Source organism: Bos taurus, chromosome 6 (genome assembly GCF_002263795.3).
Source record: "Bos taurus isolate L1 Dominette 01449 registration number 42190680 breed Hereford chromosome 6, ARS-UCD2.0, whole genome shotgun sequence".
Classification (NCBI taxonomy): domain Eukaryota; kingdom Metazoa; phylum Chordata; class Mammalia; order Artiodactyla; family Bovidae; genus Bos; species Bos taurus.
This window is the reverse complement of record NC_037333.1, coordinates 47,693,374-47,720,986: the sequence shown is the minus strand read 5'-3', so window position 1 is coordinate 47,720,986 and position 27,613 is coordinate 47,693,374.

Here is a 27,613-nt window from a genome sequence, read left to right as displayed (position 1 = left end):
AAGGCTTGAATGATTTTTTTGTGGAAATAGCATCTTCAGGGAAAAGAGGAAATACATTAAACTTTATCATTATTGTAGTTTATTATAGGAATTTATATGAGACTATGAATTTCATTTAATATACAATAGAGTATCATACATTTTAATACATTTAAAGAACATATTCTGAAACTCTATCCTAGTGAAGTATGACACTGCTCTGAGAATAAAACTGGCTCATTTTAACCCAAGTTCTGTTTTTCTCTTTAATAACAATTTAAATGGCTTTTAGGCACTCACTCAAGGAATTTTATACATTACTCTATCCATGATAAAAAATGTGTACTAATCTCCTAGTCTGAGTTTATTTCATTGCTAAGTTCCTTACCAACTGCATTTTACATCAGTGTATTTGTCTATATTCCTCTATCTTTTAATTTAGATGGAAAATACAGTGGCTCGCCATTTCAGACTTCTGGAGATAATGATCTCCCTTTTTTCAAAACCAGCTTCTAGAAAGGAGCTACAGACAGGGTGTGATAGAAACTAATGAACAGAACTAAAGTGTTTATGAAGATGCTTAAAAGACAGATCCTTGCTCTCCATATGCTGAACATGGATGCAGGGGACAGCAGGATTGGTCAACATAGCTGAGAAGAGCAGACAGGAAAGAAAGAAACCATTGTCTCTACTTTCAATTCCTTTTCAGATATGTTCCAGTCGATCATTACATTTTTGGAGGGAAAAGGGAACTCTTCTGAGGCTCAAAAGAGAAATCATCATGTGACAGCGACTATGTCCTCTCCATTTAATTAAACTTTGCTTAGTAAATAGCCATGCAAAAAAAAAAAAAGTGTAAATTTTAATGTTGGCAGTGATGTATGATGAGCCATTTTAAGGAGATTTGATCCCTGACTTGGATATCATACTTTTAATTTTTATTATTAATATAGAGTCTGATAAACCCTAGATGCAAAACAGAGTGAGATTCCTATGTCATATTTCCTTTTGTTCTTTATACCAGTGGTTAAACTTGGCTGCACATTTGGATCACATGAGAAGGTTCAGAAATCCTGATGTGCAAGCCTTGCTACATAGCACTTTAAATCAAGCCACCTTAAAGGTGCGAACCACAACTCACTATATTGTAAAGCTTCTCAGGGTGATTCCAAAGTACAGGCAGGTTGATAAATATTGATCTAGACCATTCCTTTGAAGGTAGAGCTAAAGTTTGCTTTAAATAAATATTAATATAATAATTTCATGAAAACATTGTAATGTATAAAAAAGGTATCAATTTTAGTTTAATAGTTGCCTGGATCAAATTCTGACTCTTCTGCACATACTTTGATGAATTTAATTTTCCTCAGTTATACAGTGGAGTTGAAACTAATGTGCCTTACAGAGAACTTTTGAGGATTATACATAATGGGTAATGCTTACCATAATGAATAATTAGCTAATCATACATCAGAGATGGTTTTGGCATATTCCTAGAAAAAAATTATTTTGCAATACACATTTCCTGTCTTTCTACACCTTTGGACATTCTTCTTTCTTTTGCTATCAGAAACTTGATGTTGGGTTTGGGGAGAAAAATGGATAAACTTATCCTATTCTTAACTTGACATTTTTATTCTAAAAATTTAGATCAGATGCTAAATCCTTAATCTTGCCCCAATTTTCAGTAAAATCATTCTCCTCTTCTTCTTTGTTGGCTTTCATTTACATCAACTTATTAATCCTACTGTATAAGTGAGAGCAAGAGTCATGTCTTAATCATCTTTTAACTTCACACTTAATACAATGACTAATGTAGAATCTCTATTAATATTACTGGATAACTGAATTGATTTTTCCTCAAGTTAATAAAATCTCAGGTTGGCTTCATAGACACAATATTCACAACAGGAGCACCAAGGTCTCACATGTTTGATCATGCCTGAAAATTTGTATTTAATTGCATCACATAACTATTGATAAAGAATTGTGACAAATTAGTATATTCCTTTAAGAAATTATTGATATTGGTGTATTTAAAACAACAGAAGGAGCTTTGAGATATCTATTGAGATGGTTGTTTTCAGCACTTGAAGAACAGTTCTATATTAAGCTAGAGAACAAAACTAATGCTAGTTTACTAAGAGTGAAATTTATGAAAAGACGGGGGCTTCCCAGGCAGCACTAGTGGCAAAGAACCCACCTGCCAATGCAGGAGAAGTAAGAAGTGGGTGTTCAATCCCTGCGTCAGGAAATTTCCTGGAGGAGGGCCTGGTAGCGCACTCCAGTATTCTTGCCCGGAGAATCCCATGGACAGAGCAGCATGGTGGGCTACAGTTCACAGGGTCACAAAAGAATCAGACATGACTTAGCATCTGAACAATACCACCACCCATTTCAGGAAGATAAAAAAGATACTTTATCAAGCAGTTATTTAGTTTTAAGTAAGCACTGTAGAGCAGAAGTAGGTGCTTTGGTTGAAGATGAAGGAATCACCTAATTCTCAGCTTGGAAAGACTCTTAATGAAAGTATCTTTCAGACAGAACATTTTCCTTAATGGTGAATATTTGAAGTAATTCCTTAAAGAGTTGTGTACAAATGTGGTCAGAGGGAATCAATTATTGCTTTAAGGAATGTTGCACAAATTTCTGTGCCACAAATTGCTTAAGAATTGAAATTGGTACTTAGGTGGAAGTTTTATCTTTTTAATATTTCTATAAATGAGAGAATATGAATATAGTTTGCCAATGATTCTAATTTCTCTGACCTGCTGAAATGTTAAGTTGACAAGGATTCATTTCAAAATCTTACTATCAGTGTGAGTGTGTAGGATGTGGCAGACAATAGGGGAAAGTGTAAGTTCACATTATTGGGGAAAATAATTGAAATCGTAATTATACCAGGATACAATTTGAGGGAACTAATTTGACACTCTTCATTCTTCTTGCTCCTGAGAACTACAATTTTTTTTTCAAGTCTTTAATAGCAATTTCCTTAAATTATTGAAGCTTAAATTATTTCCTAATTTAATTATTAAATTAAACAATTTCCTGAAATTATTGAATATGGTGACTTAACCTAAAAAGAAAACATGATATCTGGTCATCCTAATCCTGAATTGAGTAGTATTTCCTATGACTCTTACAGTTTGTATTTATAGTTTCACTTTAAGTGGACATGAAAAAGTTTTTGAGATCGATAAAAAGCTTAGAGATTTTGACAAAAAGCAGTTTAAAATGCAAAGAAAACATTAGTAAAGAAAGAGAAATAATTTTAATGTTAATTTACTTCATGAATTCAATAAAAATATGTAAAATGTTGAATTAAATAATGAGTAAATCTGGATCATGCCACAAGGATTTTGAAATCACTTAGTGATGAGGGGGAAAAAATAAGTAAGTCTTAATTCTTGGAGTTTCAAGTAAGAAAAAATAGATCTGGTTCAGAAAACCTAGAATGATTTTATAAAGAAAGTTAGATTTTTTTTTTAACTTGACCTTAACAAGTGGGTAGATTTTTAATAGAACACAAAAATGTCTGGGGAGCAGCATCACTACCGTCTCTCCTTCCCTTCCTTCTTCAACTCTCCTCTTTCTCTCTCTCTCTTCTTCTCAATACAGAAACTATATAAAGTGGATAATGTGCTATTTTGGGAGAACCACAAAGAAAGTTTATTGGTCTGATAAGAAAAGAGGAAGGACAATTTTCTAGAGGATGTCAATTTGGAATCAATGAAAGTACAGAAAGTGGCAAAGGAAAAGCAACTTCAGACAACAGAAAAATCAAGTAAATCAATGGAAGCCTGGAAGAAAATGGATGATGCTCACTCTGTTTATAATGTTCTTTCCCTTTCCTTCTTGCAAAGAAAGTGTCTATATCCTTTAGACATTTTCTCTGAAATTTTTCCCTTGGAAAAATTTCTTTGATTTCTCTGACTGGATCAAATTCCTCTTTAACAGGTATAAATGTCACCATGTTCTTCTCATTTATGTCAATTGTCACAGTAAAATTTTATATGTATTTATGTGGATATTTGATTAATATCTCTCTTATGATATTATGTGGTTATTTGATTAATATCTCTTATGATTCTCTGGTGGAATCATAAGAATCATAAGGTCAGAGATTGGGTCCAGTTTTGATCAACCAAAGCAGAGCACAAAAATTTCACAAGAATTGACATACAATAAGTCTTCATGGGGAAAAAAAGATACATAAAATAATGAGGTAAGACAAAAAATAATGTTGTCAGAGTATTAAGTACATCTATACCATGGTGAATTTTGACTTGAGGGAGAATAATGATGTCAATTAACAAAGGTTATTGTTTATTTCATTTAAAAAGCTTAAGCTTTATTCTATATGCAATAGAAATCCATACTTCAACAAACCAGTTCACAATCATATTTTACTTTATATGACTGACTTTAACAATAATTTAAAATATGGATTGAGCATGGGGTAATAATGGCAAATAAGTGCATAACCATGAAAAAAAAATACTGTGTTTGTCTAAAGATGAAATAATTAGTCCCTTAGTAGAACTGGGATACAATACTCATAAGAAGGAATTTTGCTTCATAATTTGATCTAAGAGACAAAAGGTAATTTAGACCCAGAGTATGAAAGATTTTCACATAGTAACTGATCCAATTCAAGCTAAATAGAAAAAAATTTTTTTTCAATGATCGTCCCTGAATATCTGTCATGTTTCCAGAATGATCCTGGTGCCATTGCATGTGGACATAGGTCATTATGTGTGCTACTATTCTTCTGAGATACTCTCATTTGAGATAATTTACAAGTCCATCAATGCATTGTTGTGCTCTAAATAAAATATATTCTTCAAGCATTAAGTCATATCCTATCTTTATAAATGATGCTACAAGAAAAAGCTAACTGCATGATGCATCTTCACAGTCTTAAGACAATTTATTATGGTGGATTTGATTTTTAAATGGAACCATAAATTCACACCGCACTAAAAATTATAAGATTTAGTGATGAGCTTTACTGTAACTCTCCTCTGAGACAAATGTTGCCATAAAAATCTAAATCAGCATTTAATGAATTGACAGAAGCTAGAGAACCTGAGAGCAGTGCTCGATGAGAAAGACTTAAAAACGTTGGGTCTTTAAGAAGAAGAAACTTGGGTCAGAAAATAAAATTCTGTACCTTCGCCATTCAACTGAACTGAGCTCAGAGAGACTCTCAAGTTATATCTCCAAGATATGTAAAAGATCTGCAGCTGAGGGGACAGCCTCTATCTGTGCAGGAACCAGCATCTCATTTGTTAATGCTCCAAATGCAACAAAGAATTAAGCTGAAGCATCTATTCCTACACATTCAGAACAAAGAACAAATCCTGTATTTAGTGTAGTCACACACAAAGGAGTGATCTGGAAATGTAAATCACCAAAAGGATTTTTCCCTGGGGCGTTAATAACAGGTCAGTAATTACTCTGAAAAGCAAGAGACAGATAGAACTCTCTGGAAGATCCAACCCACCCTGCTAGACACCCTCAGTGCTTTCTTTGGAGCAAGTAGTTTAAATTCAGTTGGAAAATATATTTTTTGTCTGCAATATCTATTAAATGTTTAATTAAAGGAAAGACTCCTTTTCAAAAAACAATTCAATGCTAGAACACTAGGATTTTTTTTTAACCCTCTTTCAGCTGTTACTCTTAAAAACAACAGATCATTATTGTCCTCAGTGTTAGGCAAATTCCAAGTGAAATTATATTAAGTGTGTTGTTTTCCAAAGCAGAGTTATATGCAAGACGGGAAATGACCAAAGAGCATGATCCTTTATAACAACATATTATGAGGACATAAAGAAATTACACTAGTGGTTATTTATGTTATGATTCTGTTTTGGTGATGGTCATATAAAGACAATGAGTGTGCAGGAAAACTTTTTCTGGTTCAGATGGCAAAATATAAGTGAAACGACTTCATTGAGGAGAGTGTTCAAGTGAGCAAGGCTTCAGAGGAAAATGAGTATCTAGGATCCTCCTAGATATTAAATTAAGACTCACTGGTTCTCTTTGACAGTGCTGAGAGAAAATCTGCAGATGAATGTCTTCTGGACTTGTGAATATATTTAGAAACTCACAAACAGAGGTTTCCTGACCTAAATGTGTCCTTATACTTCCTAAACTGCAAACTGCATACTGGGAGTAATGACTTGCTTTTTTAAAAACTTTACTTCACTCTAAGAATCAATACAAACAGGACCACATCTCTCTAATTCATCTCTGAATCACTAGGAGCCTGTACATTGCCTTCCATAGTTCTGTGTGCTGTGCTTAGTCACATCCGACTCTGCTCCTCCATGGATTATGGCCCACCAGCCTCCTCTGTCCAGGGGGAATCTCTAGGCTTGAATACTAGACTGGGTTGCCATGCCCTCCTCCAGCGGATCTTCCCAACTCAGAGACTGAACCCAGGTCTCCCTTATTGCAGGTGGATTATTTACCATCTGACCCACAAAGGAAGCCCTAGAATACTGGAGTGGGTTGCCTATCCCTTCTCCACGGGATCTTCCTGACCCAGGAATTGAAGCTGAGTCTGCAGGTGGATTCTTTACCAGCTGAGCTAGTTCAATCAAATGTTGTTGAATGAAGAAATATATTTTACCTGCTATTTTACATGACAAAAAGATGGATTTTATACAGTTTTGTGATACGGGACATGTGTGTGTTTATATGTTTAAACAATACTATATTGACTCTTTTAGTTCATTTTCTTTTTTTCTAAAATCATGATAGCAGAAGAAATGGAGGATAAATTCATATATATGTATAATATATATATGTATAATATAGGCAGAAATGGAGGATAAATTCATATATATATATGTATAATATATATATATGTATGTATAATATAGGCAGAAACAGTCCACTGATATAACTGGAGGGAAAGAATGGCATAGTTGTTATAGACAGTCACTGTTCTTTGATTTTAGCATTTTCACTTAAGTATAGCGTATGTGGAAGAGCAGAAACAGAGAAGATAAAACAAGATAAAGCAAAATGAGTGAATATGGGGCTGTTTGGCTTACCATCTTTTCTCCCACTTAAACTACCCCTCTGAATTGACTGGGCCACATCACAAAATCAGGAGGTGAACTGACTTTTCTTTTAAAACTTGCAAACTCTCATTTTCTCTAGAATAGAGATAATTAGGTGGACTTTCTTGTGCTGCTTCTCTTAGATTGGACTAAACTTAAAACCTATTATGTTAGCAGAGTATTTAATTGAAAGAAGTATTTTCCAATCTAGTAATAATGAGGAAACAAGATCTAAAGGACAAAAGGAAAGTTTTGTGGCAGGTGTGACAGGTGGAAGAAGAGTAGATAGAAATGAGATAATGAAGAGAATGGTCTATAAAGTTTGATGTGCAGCCAGACTAGAAGTTCAAATAAGAATATGGAGAAGTTGAGAAATGGGAGAAGAGAGAGGAAAAGTAAACAATAATGGAAATAGAAGTGTAAATATACACCTAATTTTCAAATAGGCAAAATGCTTTTGCTTATATATTTTTAAAAGACAAATTGCAAAAGGAAACATTATGACAATACAGGTAAAACAGTGTATGTCATTTTTTTCTCATGACCAATAGTTCTGTGAGGCCAGAGCATGTCATATTTTGGAATTATTTTTTTTTAAGTTGTCTATGACTTAGTGACCTAGAATTGACATCTCTTTCTTTAAAATCATCAGGTTTCATAAACACAGAGATTTTTGACAAGCTTTCGCTCTTAGAGGGGCAAATGGAAAGCCCTACTTTAATTTTAATCTTATGAAGGATTACTGAAAGAAGACATAAAGACAGTCATAGAGTATTCTCTTCTCTTCATTCATCACATATCATTCACCATGCAATTCCTATTGACATGCCTCCAAACATGTCCTGATTTCACTCATTTTTTCTGTGTCTCATTACCATCCTAGAGCATTCCTGTATCATCCCCTTCATGAAGAGTTATAGCTTTCTAACTAGACCTCTTAGATTCCCTCTAAATTCTGTGCAAGCTAATCTTCACATGACCACCACTAGATCCTTAAGATTGTACAATAGATTAAATCATTTCTTTATTTAAAACAGTTCAATGATTTTCAATCTCACTAAAAAGAAAGTCAAAACTCTTAAACCTAACTCACAAAACTTTATGATTTGGAACATGGTTTACAGTCATCTGCTTTCTTCCCTGTAAAAACATGATACCCCTATCCTTCTCATGTGTCCTCATGGAGGGGAGAAAATACTTACTCATACCCTCACCATAAAAATCCAGATTCCATTGGGCAAGGAAGTCATAGACTCTACACAGGCATCTAAGTACAAGAGCCATGCAAGAACAAAGCATTTCATCTATCCCTATCTTTTCATCTGGTCTAGCCCCTATGCATTCAATGCCACAGCCTAGAAATGAAACAATCTCTACTGAAGGCATATTTATGAGATCCAGGCAGCATACATTAAAATTTGGGAGGTCTACCCTGTAGAGTTGGAGAAGGTGATGGCACCCAACTCCAGTACTCTTGCCTGGAATATACTATGGATGGAGGAGCCTGGTAGGCTGCAGTCCATGGGGTCACAAAGAGTTGGACACTACTGAGCGACTTCACTTTCACTTTTCACTTTCATGCATTGGAGAAGGAAATGGCAACCCACTCCAGTGTTCTTGCCTGGAGAATCCCAGGGACAGGAGAGCCTGGTGGGCTGCCATCTATGGGGTCACACAGAGTCGGACACGACTGAAGCGACTTAGCAGCAGCAGCACCCTGTAGAGTGCACCACAGGATAGTAGTTTACTATGTTTAATTTAATAGCAAAAGTTAGGGGCTTTGACCTACAGAGGTCTTCAGTACATTGCTGGTCACAGTGAAAACATAGGTGATATTGGTGAAGTGTATGTGCATGTGCTCACTCGCTCAGTCATGTCTGATTCTTGGCAACCTCATGCATTGTAGCCCACCAAGCTCTGCGGTCCATGGAATTTCCCCGGCAAGAATACTGGAGCGGTGGGCTTCCCTAATAGCTCAGTTGGTAAAGAATCAACCTGCAATGCAGGAGACCCTGGTTTGATTGCTGGGTGGGGAAGATCTGTTGGAGAAGGGATAGATTACCCACTCCAGTATACTTGGGCTTCCCTTGTGGCTCAGCTAGTAAAGAATCTGCCAGAATGCCGGAGACCTGGGTTGGATCCCTGGGTTGGGAACATCCCCTGGAGAAGAGAAAGGCTACCCATTCCAGTATTCTGGCCTAGAGAATTCCATGGACTGGATAGTCCATAGGGTTGCAAAGAGTCGGACACGACTGAGAGACTTTCACTTTCACCGTTTCCTGCTCGAGGGGATCTTCCTGACCCAAGGATCGATTCTACATCACCTGCACTGGCAGGAGTGTTCTTTACCACTGCACCACCTGGGAAACCCCAGGTGAAGGGTCAGGCTTCGTTTCAGGGGATAGAGGAAAGGAGCACGTTTAGAGATGAAACAGGGCATATCTGTGAGCTTTAGCTGTCTAGGCTTCTCACTCATTTAGGGTTGCTGAAAGAGGAAAGGAAGAAAAGGTCAAAAAGAACATGGCATCTGACATCAAAGTTTGAGACAGAAAACCCCCACATGAACACAAAGAAATGTATGAGCATTAATTAATTATTAATAATTATTGAAAAGACTAAATCACAGAAGAATTCATTTTTATTTAATGTAAGATTTGGGAGTAAATTATCTGCCCATGTGATGAGTAATACTATAGTTAGACCTGCTTTACTACTTACTGTGATTCTTACTAAAACCAACTTAACCTAAACCAAGTAGGAACAGGTGTTTACTAAACTTCAGCAGCAAACTAATTTTATTTTGCATCTGTGCAGTTGGTAATGGTGATACTAGAGTTTACTTTACTCGCCACTTAAAGTGAATGGGCTTCTGTGATTATCCAACACAATAGTCTGGAGTTTCAGGGACTCTTAAGTAAATCTGAGTAAGAATTTTCATAAGTGCTTGTGAATTGAAGCTGCAAATGGTTTAATCTAAATCACAGCATGAGTAATTACGTAAATCCTTCTCACATAACCAACAATTCACTAGAGGCCAGATCTGTGACAATCTTATTCTCTAGCCTGGAATTGTGAATGGAACTTCTAAAAGAGACACTTTGCTTTCATAAGCTCATAGCGGCTTTCAATTTCTGGTTAGGTTATCTCCAAATTAAAAATATTGATTCACATAAAATAGAAGTAATTTTATTTTATAATAAAGATAATAATAATAGATTAATAGTAAACATTTAAAATGCTTTAAGCATAGTTTGATTTAAGCTGTCATAAATGCTTAAATCAATATTTATACTTAATTTTTGATGTGAGCACTGAAATTTTTAATTTGACTGTCTAGGTTAAATATGTCATGATTTCAAGTTAGGAATGAGTGTTTGCATAAGTGGCATTGTCATTTTATACACTGTTCTAAGTAAATATAAGGAGCAGTTTGGTGATGTTGATACTGACTTATAGTCTAGTTTCATCATATAACAAACATGAATGTTATGAATATCATACACATCATTAAGCATATGTGCATTTTCACATGTTGGAATATGCAAAAATAAACTATGTGACTGTAGTGTGCCAAATGCCATATGTGCTAGCTGCTGTGTTGGTAAATTAGGAGTTAAATGCAGCTGGGCTCAAAATAATACTTTCCTCTATTTTAACGGTGTCGAATTCACAGCTGAAGATACAAATGGATCTGTAACATAACAATATTGAAATTGTTTCAGTTCCAAAGAAGATATTTATTGTGGAATATATGTACTGAGGTATACAAGAACAAAGATTAGTTCTAGTTTCTAAAATGACTTTGAGGCATCTCTAGTGAAAATTTAACCTAATCATGTTAAACATATTTATCACCAAGGCCATATTCTGTCTTCTCAAACAATTGTCAGGTTTCCATAAATGAGGAATAGAAATATTTATTTAGCTGCACATTAGCAATCTAATGGTCAAAATATTTTTATGTATATTTTTAGAGCTTGTTCATGAACCATCTCTCTTCCCAAGTCAGCACTCATTTCTTTCCAACTTCACATATTCCAAAACTGCATCATCATCATCTACTAGTGCGGACCAGATATTAAATAGCACTATCAGTGTGAAGAACCCCTGTAACAAATAATGTTTTGCTGGCATACAATCTTTTACTGTTCTTGCAGATTTTTCTTTTTCTTTGATTTGATTTCATTATAGATTATCAAACTTTCATTGCCTCGGTTTTATTTTCTTACTGTTAACTATGAAGGATTCCATACTACTCTTTTCAGTTTCAGAGTAAGAATTGAATTCTTACCCTACTTATTCTGAGACTGTAAAATCTAGGGATGTAGTCTTCTGATACTCCCAGATGCTCAAATATGTAGACTTATCTACCTAGTAGAGGGGCCTGATATCTACTCACTGTAATTTACTGTGTAACTGCCACACTGTTAGATTCCTCAGAGCTCTGAACAGAGCATAAAAGTACCAATTAGGACTTTGCTTTGCCAGGAAAAAAATCTCAGTCTCTAAGTTATTGTCAAAGCATGACTTGGGCATGCAAGAGTGAGTAAAGACTACAAGCAAATTTGCTGCATTTTTATGACTCATGTACTACTTCTTCCACAGAAATTTCCCAATATATTCTGTCTCTGTGTCTCTTTGAACCTCTCTTTTGCTCTCTCTCTCTCTTCCTAATTCATGACTCTTATATTCAGTAACAGCCCTCAGTCACTCCATTGTGTCCAACTTTCTGTGACCCCACCCCATGGACTGGAGCCCACCAGGCTCCTCTGTCCATGGGATTCCCCAGGCAAGAATACTGGAGTGGGTTAGCATTCCCTTCTCCAGGGGATGTTCCCGACTCAGGGATTGAACTTTCGTCTCCTGCATTGGCAGGTGGATTCTTTACCATTGAGCCACCTGGGAATTCACATTCAGTAACAGATGTAATTCTAAATATGAAGATTCATCAGCTAGTTTCTGAGGAATTGGGTTTATAATCCCAATGTGTTACAGAAATACTAAATATTAAATGTATTCCCCTACAGGGACAGAGCCCACATATGCTTCTCTTTAAATGAGACTAGATGAAAATCAGCCAAAGAGCTTTAAAATTCTCCCATCTCAATGTTAAGGTAAGTTCAGACTTTGCAAAATCTTTATTTGTTGGTCACTAAGTAATGTCCGATGAGGTAAACAGCTGGCTCATTGGGAAAGACCCTGATGCTGGGAAAGATTGAAGGCAGGAGAAGAGGGTGACAGAGGATGAGATGGTTGGATAGCATCACCGATTCAATGGACATGAACTTGGGCAAACTCCAGGAGATGGTGAGGGACAGGGAGGCCTGCCATGCTGCAGTCCATGGGGCTGTGAAGAGTCGGACACAACTTGGTGACTGAACATGTCCAACTCTTTGCAATCCCATGGACTGTATCCCACCAGGCTCCTTTTTCCATGGCAGAGTCTTTACTGTTTTGCAAATTTCCCCAATCTGTCCTTCTCTACTAAAGGATGTAAACCTGACTTTCTATAACATCTTAGCAGGGCCATGCACTCAGAAGAAAGCTCAAATTGACCCAAATGTCAAGGCATAATGCTATGGTTCCTAAGATGCTTTTAAAACTCTACTGCAGTGTGTAGCAGCAGTAGTATGTAATGTGCACCACCGAGCTGATTTTAAAGCATATTTTCACACAAAAAACCTCTAGGAAATCTCATCTATTGTCTCCATATTTCTTCATGAGGGTCTGTCATTAAGGTTCAAATACACAGGTCAGCTTTATGCCTGTGAAACATGAGATCGAGAAATAGAAGAGGGTGAATCAATAATTCAACAAAGCATGCAAGATCATAAACTTTAATTCAAGAGTCTGCAAGATGGCAATTTGTATCCTTTAAGGTTTGTGAGGTCTATATGCCAAACTAATTCCTCTCCCCTTTTCATCTTCATTCATTTTAAAAAGGTGAATTGTGCAGTGCAATTATACCTATAACATTGGGTGGAGGATACTCCAAAGGGGAGAATGTTGCTTTTTGCAGGCTCAGCAAAAGGAAAAGATGATGGTGAGTGGAAGTTGCACAAATTATGTATAAGCCCAGTAACCTAAGCAACATGTGCAACATGAAGATAAATGAGCAAAATACAAATTATAAGAATGACACTAATTTTATGGATTTGTGTGGATGAATAAAAACTCAAAGGATATAAGGATTTCTTCTTAAACTATATTTTCCTGAGCATCTACATAGAGCTTTGAGGAAAGAAAAGTGAAGAACAAGGCAAAAACAGAAACAAACAAACCAAAAAACAGATGCCTACATCACCTGAGATATAGTTGTAATGAAAAATAGAAAGCGTTTTTTGTTAACTTTTTTGAATTAAATTGTTTGCCTTGGATTTATATTATTTCTTATCTGCGTACTGTGTTCTTTTTAGTTGTTAGATATTTTTAAGTTCATGAAATAATTAATTTTCATATTAGAGATATTTTCATATTAGAGATATTTTCATATATTGAGAAAAGGGTGTTTTGAATTCTCAGTAACTTTACAAAAGCACAATATCCCAGCTGTCAGATTATTTTACCTTAGAATGGATGAACTCAAGGGCTACTCTCAAAGGATATGCATTGCCAGGTCTTACAAAGCATTTTGGTCACAGTTTAATCACTATTTATTATATAACCTTGCTGTGTGGTGAAACTATGTTATTATGTTACAAGAAATCTGTGCCAGAACTCAATCTCGAGAGATGCAAAAATGCACAATCAGAAAAGCAGCATGTGAGAATTAGTCTCTTCTGAAAAGAAATCAAAAAGAGATATGCAGGGTCAAATGAGTGAAAGATACACACATGAAGCAAACACACTGTAGATACTTGCTGTAAGAGACCGGCCTGGCTACATGGTCAGTATTGTTTCAGATGACTTTCAAGTTACACTGTTCCTTTCCAAGTAAATAACCTAAGACCTATGACTTAAAAAAAAAAAAAAAAAATTGGAGTCTAGCTGCTTTACAATATTGTGTTAGTTTCTGCTACACAGCAAAGTGAATCAGCTTTACACAAACATACATCCCCTCTTTTTTGTATTTCCTTCCCATTTAGGTCACCACAGAACACTGAACAGAGTTCCCTGTGCTATATGATACAATCTCATTAATTATCTATTTTATATATAGTAGTGTATATGTGGGGCTTCCCTGGTGGCTCAGTGGTAAATAGTTCACCTCCTATGCAGGAGCCACAGGAAACACAGGTTTGATCCCTGGGTCAGGAAGATCCTCTGCAAGAAGACATGGTAACCCACCTTGGTATTTTTGCCTGGAGAATCACCATGGACAGAGGAGCCTGGTGGGCTACAGTCCATAGGATCGCAAAAGGTCGGACACAGCTGACTGAAGCAGCTTAGCATGCACTCACCTGGTGTGTATGTGTCAATTTCAATCTCCCAATTCATCCCACCCTCTTCCTTTACCTCCTTAGTGCCCATTCATTTGTTCTCTACATCCTTGTCTCTATTTCTGCTTAGAAATAGGTTCATCTGTACCATTTAAGACCTTTTAGAACTAACACCCAAAAAAGATGTCCTTTTCATTATAGGGGACTGGAACGCAAAAGTAGGAACTCAAGAAACACCTGGAGTAACAGGCAAATTTGACCTTGGAATATGGATGAAGCAGGGCAAAGACTAATAGAGTTTTGCCAAGAAAATGCACTGGTCATAGCAAACAGCATCTTCCAACAACACAAGAGAAGACTCTATACAGGACATCACCAGATAGTCAACACTGAAATCAGACTGATTATATTCTTTGCAGCCAAAGATGGAGAAGCTCTATATAGTCAACAAAAATAAGACAAGGAGCTGACTGGCTCAGATCATGAACTCCTTATTGCCAAATTCAGACTGAAATAGAAGAAAGGGGAAACCACTAGACCATTCAGGTATGACCTAAATCAAATCCCTTATGATTATACAGTGGAAGTGAGAAATAGATTTAAGGGCCTAGATCTGATAGATAGAGTGCCTGATGAACTATGGATTGAGGTTCATGACACTGTACAGGAGACAGGGATCAAGACCATCCCAATGGAAAAGAAATGCAGAAAAGCAAAATGGCTGTCTGGGGAGGCCTTAGAAATAGCTGTGAAAAGAAGAGAAGCAAAACGCAAAGGAGAAAGGGAAAGATATAAACATCTGAATACAGAGTTCCAAAGAAAAGCAAGAAGAGATAAGAAAGCCTTCCTCAGTGATCAATGCAAAGAAATAGAGGAAAAAACAGAATGAGAAAGACTAAAGATCTCTTCAAGAAAATTAGAGATACCAAGGGAACATTTCATGCAAAGATGGGCTCGATAAAGGACAGAAATTGTATGGACCTAACAAAAGAAGAAGATATTAAGAAGAGGTGGCAAGAATACACAGAAGAACTGTACAAAAAAGATCTTCAAGACCCAGATAATCATGATGGTGTGATCACTGACCTAGAGCCAGATATCCTGGAATGTGAAGTCCAGTGGGCCTTAGAAAGCATCACTACGAACAAAGCTAGTGGAGGTGATGGAATTCCAGGTGAGCTATTTCAAATCCTGAAAGATGATGCTATAAAAGTGCTGCATTCTATATGCCAGCAAATTTGGAAAACTCAGCAGTGGTCACAGGACTGGAAAAAGTCGGTTTTCATTCCAATCCCTAAGAAAGGCAATGCCAAAGAATGCTCAAACTATGCACAATTGCACTCATCTCACATGCTAGTAAGGTAATGCTCAAAATTCTCCAAGCCAGGCTCTAGCAATACGTGAACTGTGAACTTCCAGATGTGCAAGCTGGTTTCAGAAAAGGCAGAGGAACCAGAGATCAAATTGCCAACATCCAATGGATCATGGAAAAAGCAAGAGAGTTCGAGAAAAACATCTATTTCTGCTTTATTGACTATGCCAAAGCCTTTGACTGTGTGGATCACAATAAACTGTGGACAATTCTGAAAGAGATGGGAATACCAGACCACCTGATCTGCCTCTTGAGAAACCTGTATGCAGGTCAGGAAGCAACAGTTAGAACTGGACATGGAACAGACTGGGTCCAAATAGGAAAAGGAGTATGTCAAGGCTGTATATTCTCACCCTGTTTATTTAACCTATATGCAGAGTACATCATGAGAAACCCTGGGCTGGAAGAAGCACAAGCTGAAATCAAGATTGCTGGGAGAAATATCAGTAACCTCAGATATGCAGATGATACCACCATTATGGCAGAAAGTGAAGAGGAACTAAAAAGCCTCTTGATGAAAGTGAAAGAGGAGAGTGAAAAAGTTGGCTTAAAGCTCAACATTCAGAAAATGAAGATTATGGCTTCTGGTCCCATCATGTCATGGGAAATAGATGGGGAAACAGTGGAAACAGTGTCAGACTTTATTTTTTTGGGGTCCAAAATCACTGCAGATGGTGACTGCAGCCATGAAATTAAAAAGACGCTTACTCCTTGGAAGAAAAGTTATGGCCAACCTAGATAGCATATTGAAAAGTAGAGACATTACTTTGCCAACAAAGGTCCGTCTAGTCAAGGCTATGGTTTTTCTTGTGGTCATGTATGGATGTGAGAGTTGGACTGTGAAGAAAGCTGAGCGCTGAAGAATTGATGCTTTTGAACTGTGGTATTGGAGAAGACTCCTGAGTGTCCCTTGGACTGCAAGGAGATCCAACCAGTCCATTCTGAAGGAGATCAGCCCTGGGATTTCTTTGGAAGGAATGATGCTAAAGCTGAAACTCCAGTACTTTGGCCACCTCATGCGAAGAGGAAAAGACTCTAATGCTGGGAGGGGTTGGGGGCAGGAGGAGAAGGGGATGACAGAGGATGAGATGGCTGGATGGCATCAGTGACTCGATGGACGTGAGTCTGAGTGAACTCCAGGAGTTGGTGATGGACAGGGTGCCTGGCGTGCTGCGATTCCTGGGGGTGACAAAGAGTCGGACACGACTGCATGACTGAACTAATGTACCATTTTTCTAGATTCCGCATATATTTGTTAATACACAATATTTGTTTTTCTCTTTCTGACTTCACTCTTATGACAGGTTCATCTACTCTGATTAGTTTTCAAATCTGAGCTTCTGGTATTACCCTCCCATACCCAGCTCAATCTGCTTCTCCCAGAATCTTACCATCTCAGTAAATGGAAACTGGACCCCCCACCAGTTGTCCAGGAAAAATCTTTACTGTCACCCATGACTCTCTTCTCTCATACTTCAGAATCCATCTACTTGCAGATTCTCTTAGCTCTATCTTCAACATGATCAGAATGTTCATGCAGAAAATGAACACTTCTCAGGATCTCCCACTCTGATCTAAATCACCATCCTCCATTACTGGGATTATGGAGTTAGTCTCCCAGTGGGAACCTCTGGTCCTCCATCCCCTCTTCCCTGTCCCCACTCCCTCAGACTGTCTCAACACAATAAACAGAATGATTCTGTCATAGGTGGCCTGGGAGCCTTCAGTCCACTACTTAAACCCGCCGATGGCTGCCCATGTGAGTCTGAGTGGAAATCAAAGACTTCAATGAGCTGTGAGATTCTAAGTTCCTCTCTAAATCCCTGGTCCCTTTATCTCTACTAAACCATTTCCTATTCTATTTCTCTTTATTTCACTCCAGGAACATTAGCTCATTTTTATGCTGCTCATTATTCCTTCTTCTTAGAATACTGCCACCTCCCCCAACCCTTGTTTTTGTATCTATACTTGGTTCACTGTCTCTCCTGTTCTTGATTTTGCTAAGATATCATCTTCCCAGTGAGTTATCTCCCAACCATGCTGTTTTGCATTTTAACTCTGCTTCCGCCCCCAGAACTCCCTACCATCATTCTCTATCTTAAGCTTAAATATTTTTAAAGCATAAAAATTGTTCTGTTAAAAAAAAAAAAAATTGTTCTGTTAATTTTAATGGAAGTTCTGAGTAATTTTTAGTTGGATTGTTTGCTTCAAATCATTCCTTTAGCAAATAACCACTTTTCCTTCCTCTCAGCTCTTATTCTTCTTGCCAAGTGCTCTAAATATTATATACTTTACTTATTTTGTTGTTTTTTTTAATTCCTCTTCCTCCTAAAGTGTAAGTTCCATGTGAGGAGAGATTTCTGCCTCTTTTAATAACATCAACATGTCTAAAATTTAGAGATATGTTTAGGATCCCATATTGTTCTATAAAATAGTAATTGAATAATGGGATTTAGGTTTTTTTCCCTTAATGAACAATAATTTGGTTTCTTTTGTTTATTCTTTTATTAACCTTTATTATGTTATTGAATGTTACAGCTTGTAGAATTAGAGGGCGATATACACATGAACATAGGAAAATTTTAGGCTTCGAAAACTTCAGATATTTTTCACCTATTGTTTCTGCTGAAAGAATGTCAATCGATCACAATATCTCTTTTTCCATCCTCTAGCCATAAACATCCTGAAGGCAGGATTTTGACTATTTTGGTTCCTTTATGTAGTCCATATACTCAGCACAGGCTCTTGGATAACAGTGGGCATTTAGTAAATATTTTAGTATGAATGTACAAGTCAGATATAGTTTCTGCAAAATGAGGAGGTTGCTCTAGAACAGAATTTTTCAGTGTTGACATTATTGTCATATTGGGCCATGCACTAAATGCCAGAAGCACCCTTCTAACACTTACACCTAGCTACAACCAAGAATGTCTCCAAACATTACCAAATGTCCCTTGGGAACAAAATCCCCTATCGTTGAGAATCACTGGTCTAGAAGAGTCTAACATTTTATAAAATAAGGTTTGGAACTTCTCATCAACCATTCTAATGGACCATCCAGACTTCCTATTCTCTCTTTGCTGTCTTGATTTTGACCACCAAAGATGTGCTGTCATCCATGTGGCAGAATGAAAAGATGAAGCATCATTGAGTTGCTCAACATTTCCCTGATTTAAACAAGTAAAGCTTTAATGTTTCTGCACTCATGCTCCCTTTAAATTCTCTCTGTCACCACTCACTATTAAGGATATTATTTTCTTATATATGTACAGAAGTGATATTTAAACTTCCAAACACTTTGAGATGAATTGGTCTGCAGGTTGAGACAGGAAACTATTATATGTATCAAAGACCTGATGAAAGAAACACTTGGCTCTCTCTGATACTCAGTTCTCAAGAGACTCTTGACTTACAGCTTATCCCAGAGTCAAGCAAACACAGAATTATCAAGATACTACAGCAAAAGCATCAAACATTTGGTGTTCAAGCCTTCAGACGTGTGAAATAGAAATAAGCATAACATCTTGTCCGTCAGATAGGTTGTACCCATTGAGCAAAACAGTGCATGCTTAAAAATATTTCCATTAACTACTTTTTTTTTTTTTTTTACAATTCTTCAAGCAATTAATCAGGAAAAAACCCTGAAACTACTTCTTTAGTGAAGTTCAGTCTCTGGAGAACATTAATTAAATGACTGCAAACATTTCAATTCCATGTTCTCCAAGTTTCCATTATGTCACAAGCAAACTGAAATGTTGTCAGTTCAATAGCGCTGGCAAGGGAGGACATTGCCTTTCTCGAAAATTAATCACAATGTGGTAGTAGATAAAAAAGCAGGAAGATTTCCACCCTCATACATCTCTTCACCTTATTTGTGCCTCCCCATTTACCCATACCATAAGCAGAGCAATCACTGCTCAAAACTCTTAGATAAAGTCATTTGGTGGTCAACCTTTATTGTTTGCATTCACACTTCCATTCTTAGATTTGCATATGCTGCTACAGCAAACATATTCCACAATCCTAGAAGTTTAAAGCACCAAAGGCTTATTTTTTTCTTGCTACACACCTATCATGAGCAAACAGTGGAATCTTCATATTTGCACATGGGATCCAATGTGGAGTTTCCACTATCTGGAACATTGCCATCAGAAGAAGAGAGCATGTCAGATTGTGGACCAACACTTAAAGGCCTCATTTCTTGGGTAAATCAAATCACATTTGTGTTTCACTTTAAGGGAAGTGAGAGACAGCAACTCTGCCACGTGCTGCCCAGTAGGAGGAGAACCAGGAATAATGTTGGGTAGCTGTAATGGCTATCTGAGAATTGTCCCTGTCCTTCAGAAATGTTCTGCTCCATTGTCATTAGGGCAGAAAATGATATGGTTAGATAGCATCACCAACTCAATGGAAGACAGAGGAGCCTGGCATGCTACAGTCCAAGGTACTGGACATGGACTGTACAGTCCAAAGAACTGAACATGAGTTAGAGACTGAACAACAACATGGTCATTACTCCTGTCATTTAAATATTATCCCCAAAGGATCAGTTTGTTTGTTTGTTTTCTAATACCAAATTCCCTTTGATGTTGAGAAAAAATACAACAAATTATATAATTATAACATAGGAAGAATTATACATGTTTTGACTTCAGAGAATGTGCTTTAGTCTCCTTTGTATCCCTAGCACGTAGAAAAATGCTTATGATGAATCTTAGAGGCACTAAGTAGTGTTTATAAGGGAAAATTAAAAAAAAATAAGAATTAAGAATGAGTAATTTTTAAAAGTAGAAAAGTAACGGAATCTTTGAATGAATAAAATGAATAAAATAATTACTTTGAATTCAGACAGAAAGTGAAAAATATACAAAGTAAAAAGAATGTATGCCAGCCAACATTATACTGTTTTTTCCCTCATAGTATCAAAATTTTGTCCTGCCAGAAACCTGCTACTAGTCTTATTCTCTTACTATACATTTCCATCCAAGGTGATATGGTGAAATCATAGAGTAAAGGCCATGTTCACCTTTTGCTTTTCTATTATGAGGCAACCAGCACCTTAATTAAGGCCCTCCCATAATAGGTAACTGATGAAAATTTGTTGAATAGTTCCTTCAGGTATCTTCAAGGCTGAAGATACTCTCCATGTGATAATTCCTAAGTCTATAGATCTAGTCCACACTGCTCTCTTTTTTAACCTTCAAATATATGGGAAAGATTGAAGTCAAGAGGAGAAGGGGATGATGGAGGATGAGGTGGTTAGATGGCATCACCGACTCAATGGACATGAGTTTGAGCAAGCTCTGGGAGTTGGTAATGGACAGGGAAGCTTGTCCATCACCAACTGCTGCAGTCTATGGGATCACAGAGTTGGACATGACTGTGACTGATCTGACAGACACACACACACACACACACACACACACACACACATATATGCTGAATATATATTTGAGTATATATAATGTATGTATTTGTATATATATACATATATATTTTGACAGACATGTATATTCAGATATAGATGCCTATACTAGAAAATTCCACTTGTTTTTCTATGGGCACCTCAACCTATACAAGTTAAAGTGGAATACATTAACTCTACCTCTTTCCACACCTGATCTTCCTCTGACCCTCTACTCCATGGAAAGTACTACCAGAAATTCAAGCATCATTCTTGACTCTTTCCTCATCTTTAATTTCAACAATCACTCAGTAAGTACTTTCCAACCAAACTTCCCCTATCCTTTCTTTATTATTTTCTTCTCTCCAGATATTTGTCAGTGGCCTAGATTAAGCCACCGTTATCTTTCATGTGGTTAAGACAACATTCTTAACTTTTGCTCTTTAGTAATTTTCTCTCCAAGTGATACACAAAATACTGATTACATAATTTCCATGCTTTGGCTTCCTTGGTAGCTCAGCTGGTAAGAATCCACCTGCAATGCAGGAGACCCTGGTTCTATTCCTGGGTCGGGAAGATCTCCTAGAGAAGGGAATAAACTACCCACTCCAGTATTTTGGGGCTTCTATAGTGGCTCAGCTGGTAAAGAATCTACCTCCAATGCAGGAGACCTGGGTTCAATCCCTGGGTTGGGAAGATACCCTGGAGAAGGGAACAGCTACTCCCTCCAGTATTCTGGCCTGGAGAATTCCAGGGACTGTTTAGTCCATGGGGTCATAAAGAGTCAGACACAATTCAGTGGCTTTCACTTTCAAGTCATTCAGTAGCTTCTTTCTGCCTTCAGTTAAAAATACCAGTATAAAATATATTTTGTTTATTTTTTGTTCTTGCTCCTGTTTTTCTTTGCACCACTATCTTTAAACAGAGTTGATATCAAATCAATAGACTGGCCTTGAGCAGTGAGGTTTGTATGTCAAATCTTTGATAGCTTTGGCAATATTAAGAAAATAAAATTTGGTGAAAACACACATTTTTCTCCTTTGAAAAGTTCCTTATCTCTTTGTGAAAAAAAGGGGGCTAGGAAAGTTAGAAATCTTAAAATCCATATGCCAATGCCCAGCTAATTCCATGACATCAGGTTGAGCCTGCTATATATTTTCTTTGATGTTTGATATGCACCTAGGATATTAGTCCATTTCTAAGTATCTATTAATCTTATAGCAACCCTCTTTGTGGCAACATGGAAGGTGTCGTTACTTCTATAGTGAAGATGGGGAAACGGAAACCCCAGTGCATTAACTGGTTTACCTAAAATCAGTTATTCTGTGAGAGCAGATAGGAACTTTCAGTTTTATTCACCCTTTTTATTTACTTACTCTACTGCAAAGATTCTCTGAGAGAGTCAAAGTGGGAAGAGAAACTACCAGTGTACATCTTGGAAGATCAAATTTAGATATAAAGGAAAAGGGGAATTATGTAAACTAAAAGCTGGCTTAAAACTCAGTATTCAAAAAACTAGTATCATGGCATCTTGGTCCCATCATTTCATGGCAAACGGATGAGGAAAAAATGGAAATAGTGGAAGATTTTATTTTCACGGGCTCCAAAATCACTGCTGATGGTGACTGCATCCATGAAATTAAAAGATGCTTACTCCTTGGGAGAAAAGTTATGACCAACCTAGACAGCATATTAAAAAGCAGAGACATTATTTTGCCAACAAAGGTCCATATAGTCAAAACTATGGTTTGTCCATTAGTCATGTCCAAATGTGAAAGTTGGACCATAAAGAAGGCTGAACACTGAAGAATTGATGCTGTCAAACTGAGTCCCTTTGACTGCAAGGAGATCAAATGAGTCAATCCTAATCAACCCTGAATATTCATTGGATGGACTGATGCTCAAGCTCCAATGCTTTGGCCACCTGATGCAAATAGCCAGCTCATTAGAAAAAAACCCTGATGCTGGGGAAGATGGAAGGTTGGAGGACAAGGGGAAGACAGAGGACTATATGGTTGGATAGCATCACCAACTCAATGGACATGAGTTTGAGCAAACTCCAGGAGATGGTGAAGGACAGGAAAGCCTGGTGTGCTGCAGTCGCTGGGGTTGCAAAAAGTTGGACAGGACTGAGTGACTGAACAGCAACAAAATGAAAATTATGGTGATAATTTGGCCATAAAGGATTTCCTGCTTTTTCTGTACCATAACATTCCTACTTATAGATTTTCATTTCAATATTCCCGGTGCTTCAAAAATTTAGCCATATACTTGCAAGACAAATAGTGAGTTCTTAAATAAATAAGTCAAGTTAAATTCATTCAGTTGTGTCTGACTCTTTGCAACCCCATGAACTGCAGCACACAAGACCTCCCAGTCCATCATCAACTCCTGAAGTCCACCCAAAGCCATGTCCATTGAGTTGGTGATGCCATCCAACCAACTCATCCTCTGTCATCCCCTTCTGCTTCTGCCCTCAATCTTTCCCAGCATCAGGGTCTTTTCAAATGAGTCAGCTCTTCATATCCGGTGGTCAAAGTATTGGATTTTCAGCTTCAGCATCAGTCCTTCCAATGAACACCCAGCATTGATTTCCTTTAGGATGGACTGGTTGGATCTCCTTGCAGTCCAAGGGACTCTCAACAGTCTTCTCCAACACCACAGATTGTGATAAAAGATAAACATGATTACAATAAGGCTATTCCTAGCATGCTTGGGTTGTGCATACATTAACTCAATTCATTTTTAACCATAATTTTATGTATCTGTTACCTATATATTTTTGACTGACAGCATAGTAAATACTCAAAATATATGACTGACTTTTAGTAATTTTAAATAATAAAATATTACACTACCATCATGGATTATTAAATAGTTCTAGAAATTCTATTTCTGAGTTTTGATATTATTTGCAATGCTTATTTCTTCTATGCTCTATAGCTATCTTCCACTATATTAAATTCATTTTAATGAGAGAATATTTGTTAGCCTTATTGTTTTTGCCTGAAACTATATTTGGTTATGATCCTCAAACAAAAACCATTTCAGACTAATCACTTTCTCTCTCTTTTTCAAAAACAAACTTGTCATAGTTTATTTAGAAGGTAGGTGTCATTAAAATTTAGAATGAAATTATGTAATTGCAATTTTTAAAAAAAATTTGAATGTGAATCTAACAATAAGTATAATTTAGACTATAGTTCATTCAATCCGTCTATTTCCCTATCTTTCTTTGTACTTAATTTCTTACTGAAGTGAAGCTAGAACATCTTAGATGTGATCCATATGGTAAAAGAGAAAGGATTTAAAGATGTGACTAGGTGGGAGGGGGGGTTCAGGATGGGGAACACGTGTACACTCGTGGTGGATGCATGTTGATGTATGGCAAAACCAATACAATATTGTAAAGTTAAAAAAATAATAATAAATAAAAAAATAAATTAATAACAAATAATTTTAAAAAATAAAATAAAGATATGATTATAACATATTTAATAGTTTGTGTTCTAGTTTTTAAATTTTATTTCTTTCTATATAGATATAGATCTATGAGAGAAGGGGCTGTAAGTGTGACCTTTGGGCACTTTTGCCACATCCTCTTATGAAAATAAGCAATTAATAGGTTAGTAATTTAAGTGAATAATAATCTAACAGTATCTTTAAAGTTGACAATGAAATTCACAAATTACTGCTTTTTTACTTGCATTGCTGAAATCACTCCATTTCTCTGAACTTAAATATTTTCTCTGAAAAATGGAGAAAAAATATTGACTGTACTCACTGTTAACTAATAAAAATGATTGCTATGTTCTTAATAGATGCAAAGTGCTAGCCAAATATAAATGTTAAATGAAGCAATAAGTCTTATGGAATGTTTCTCAGCTCTGTTAAAAAGCTTGGATATTACATCTCTGTAAAAATTAGAGATGTTCTATCAATGAAACCATGGTACAGTGTGCTGATTTTTGAATGTAAAGGCTGAGTAATTCTGTGTTTAGCTACCATGTTTGAGAGACATCTATAATAGAAGTCTATTTAAAAATGCATGTCCTGAGAATGACAGGTAAAATATTGAGCAGGTCACTTGACCAAAGAACAAATTTTGTTTTAAAAAATAATGCTTTGTTATTTCTAATTCCTAAATCACCTAATACTATGAATAAAAACTTTCTCACTATATACATAGCACCTAGTGCTCCTTGGAAAATTTACCTGGTAAGAGACAGAAAAAATGTAAAAATGATTCAGTTAGTTTACCTACCCTCTGATGGTGCAAGCTTATTTAAAATAATCTAAGAATTTATAAATAAAATAGACATAATAATACATTCAATTTTAAGTGCCTAATGGAGACCAATAAACCTCACAAGGGCATCACAATGGAGTATGTATCATGATAACCATTTTACAGATGAGAAAACAAAGGCTTAGGAATGTGATTCTGCAAAGTCACATTCCTCTGGGTGAGTGACTAAAATTTCATTCTATACCTATATAACTTGCAAACCTCTTTATTTTTATGTTATCGTAACATGAATAAAGACAATGAAAGCTTATAAATAATTGAAGTTTTTTATCATGTATAACTTTCAAATAGCAGCAAATTATCATAAAGAACAGATTTAGATTTGTGATCATTAAGTTGAAGGTTGAAGTAGATTCATACACAAAAGTTTGAAAAAGTGAAAGTGTTAGTCACTCAGTTGTGTCTCACTCTTTGCAACTCCATGGACTGTAACCCACCAGGCTCCTTTATCCCTGGAATTCTCCAGGCAAGAATACTGGAGTTGGTAGCCATTCCCTTCTCAAGGGGATCATCACAACCCAGGGATTGAACCCGAGTCTCCTGCACTGCAGGTGAATTCTTTACCATCTCAGCCACAAAGGAAGCCTGTTTAGTTCAACTTGTATTTGTTGAGCAAATATTGTGCTTGGCACAGTGCTTAATGTATATATACACACATATATAAAATTTATATTAATTAATTATATTTACTAATTTAATTCTTACAAACCTACCCTGTAAGTTATGTGTAATATAAATAAATTATGCAAATATACAAATATATATATATTATGTTTCTGGGTTTTTTTTGGAGAACCTTAAAATAGGAAATATCTTTGACAAAGGAGGCAAGAAAATACAATGGATTAAAGACAATCTCTTTAACAAGTGGTGCTGGGAAAACTGGTCAACCACTTGTAAAAGAATGAAACTAGAACACTTTCTAACACCATACACAAAAATAAACTCAAAATGGATTAAAGATCTCAACATAAGACCAGAAACTATAAAACTCCTAGAGGAGAACATAGGCAAAACACTCTCCGACATACATCACAGCAGGATCCTCTATGACCCACCTCCCAGAATATTGGAAATAAAAGCAAAAATAAACAAATGGGACCTAATTAAACTTAAAAGCTTCTGCACATCAAAGGAAACTATTAGCAAGGTGAAAAGGCAGCCTTCAGAATGGGAGAAAATAATAGCAAATGAAGCAACTGACAAACAACTAATCTCAAAAATATACAAGCAACTCCTACAGCTCAACTCCAGAAAAATAAATGACCCAATCAAAAAATGGACCAAAGAACTAAATAGACATTTCTCCAAAGAAGACATACAGATGGCTAACAAACACATGAAAAGATGCTCAACATCACTCATTATCAGAGAAATGCAAATCAAAACCACTATGAGGTACCATTTCATGCCAGTCAGAATGGCTGCGATCCAAAAGTCTACAAGCAATAAATGCTGGAGAGGGTGTGGAGAAAAGGGAACTCTCTTACACTGTTGGTGGGAATGCAAACTAGTATAGCCACTATGGAGAACAGTGTGGAGATTCCTTAAAAAACTGGAAATAGAACTGCCTTATGATCCAGCAATCCCACTGCTGGGCATACACACTGAGGAAACCAGAAGGGAAAGAGACACGTGTACCCCAATGTTCATCGCAGCACTGTTTATAATAGCCAGGACATGGAAGCAACCTAGATGTCCATCAGCAGATGAATGGATAAGAAAGCCGTGGTACATATACACAATGGAGTATTACTCAGCCATTAAAAAGAATACATTTGAATCAGTTCTAATGAGATGGATGAAACTGGAACCTATTATACAGAGTGAAGTAAGCCAGAAAGAAAAACACCAATACAGTATACTAATGCATATATATGGAATTTAGAAAGATGGCAATAATAACCCTGTATGTGAGACAGCAAAAGAGACACTGTTGTATAGAACAGTCTTTTGGACTCTGTGGGAGAGGGAGAGGGTGGGGAGATTTGGGAAAATAGCATTGAAACATGTATAATATCATGTATGAAACGAGTCGCCAGTCCAGGTTTGATGCACGGTACTGGATGCTTGGGGCTGGTGCACTGGGACGAC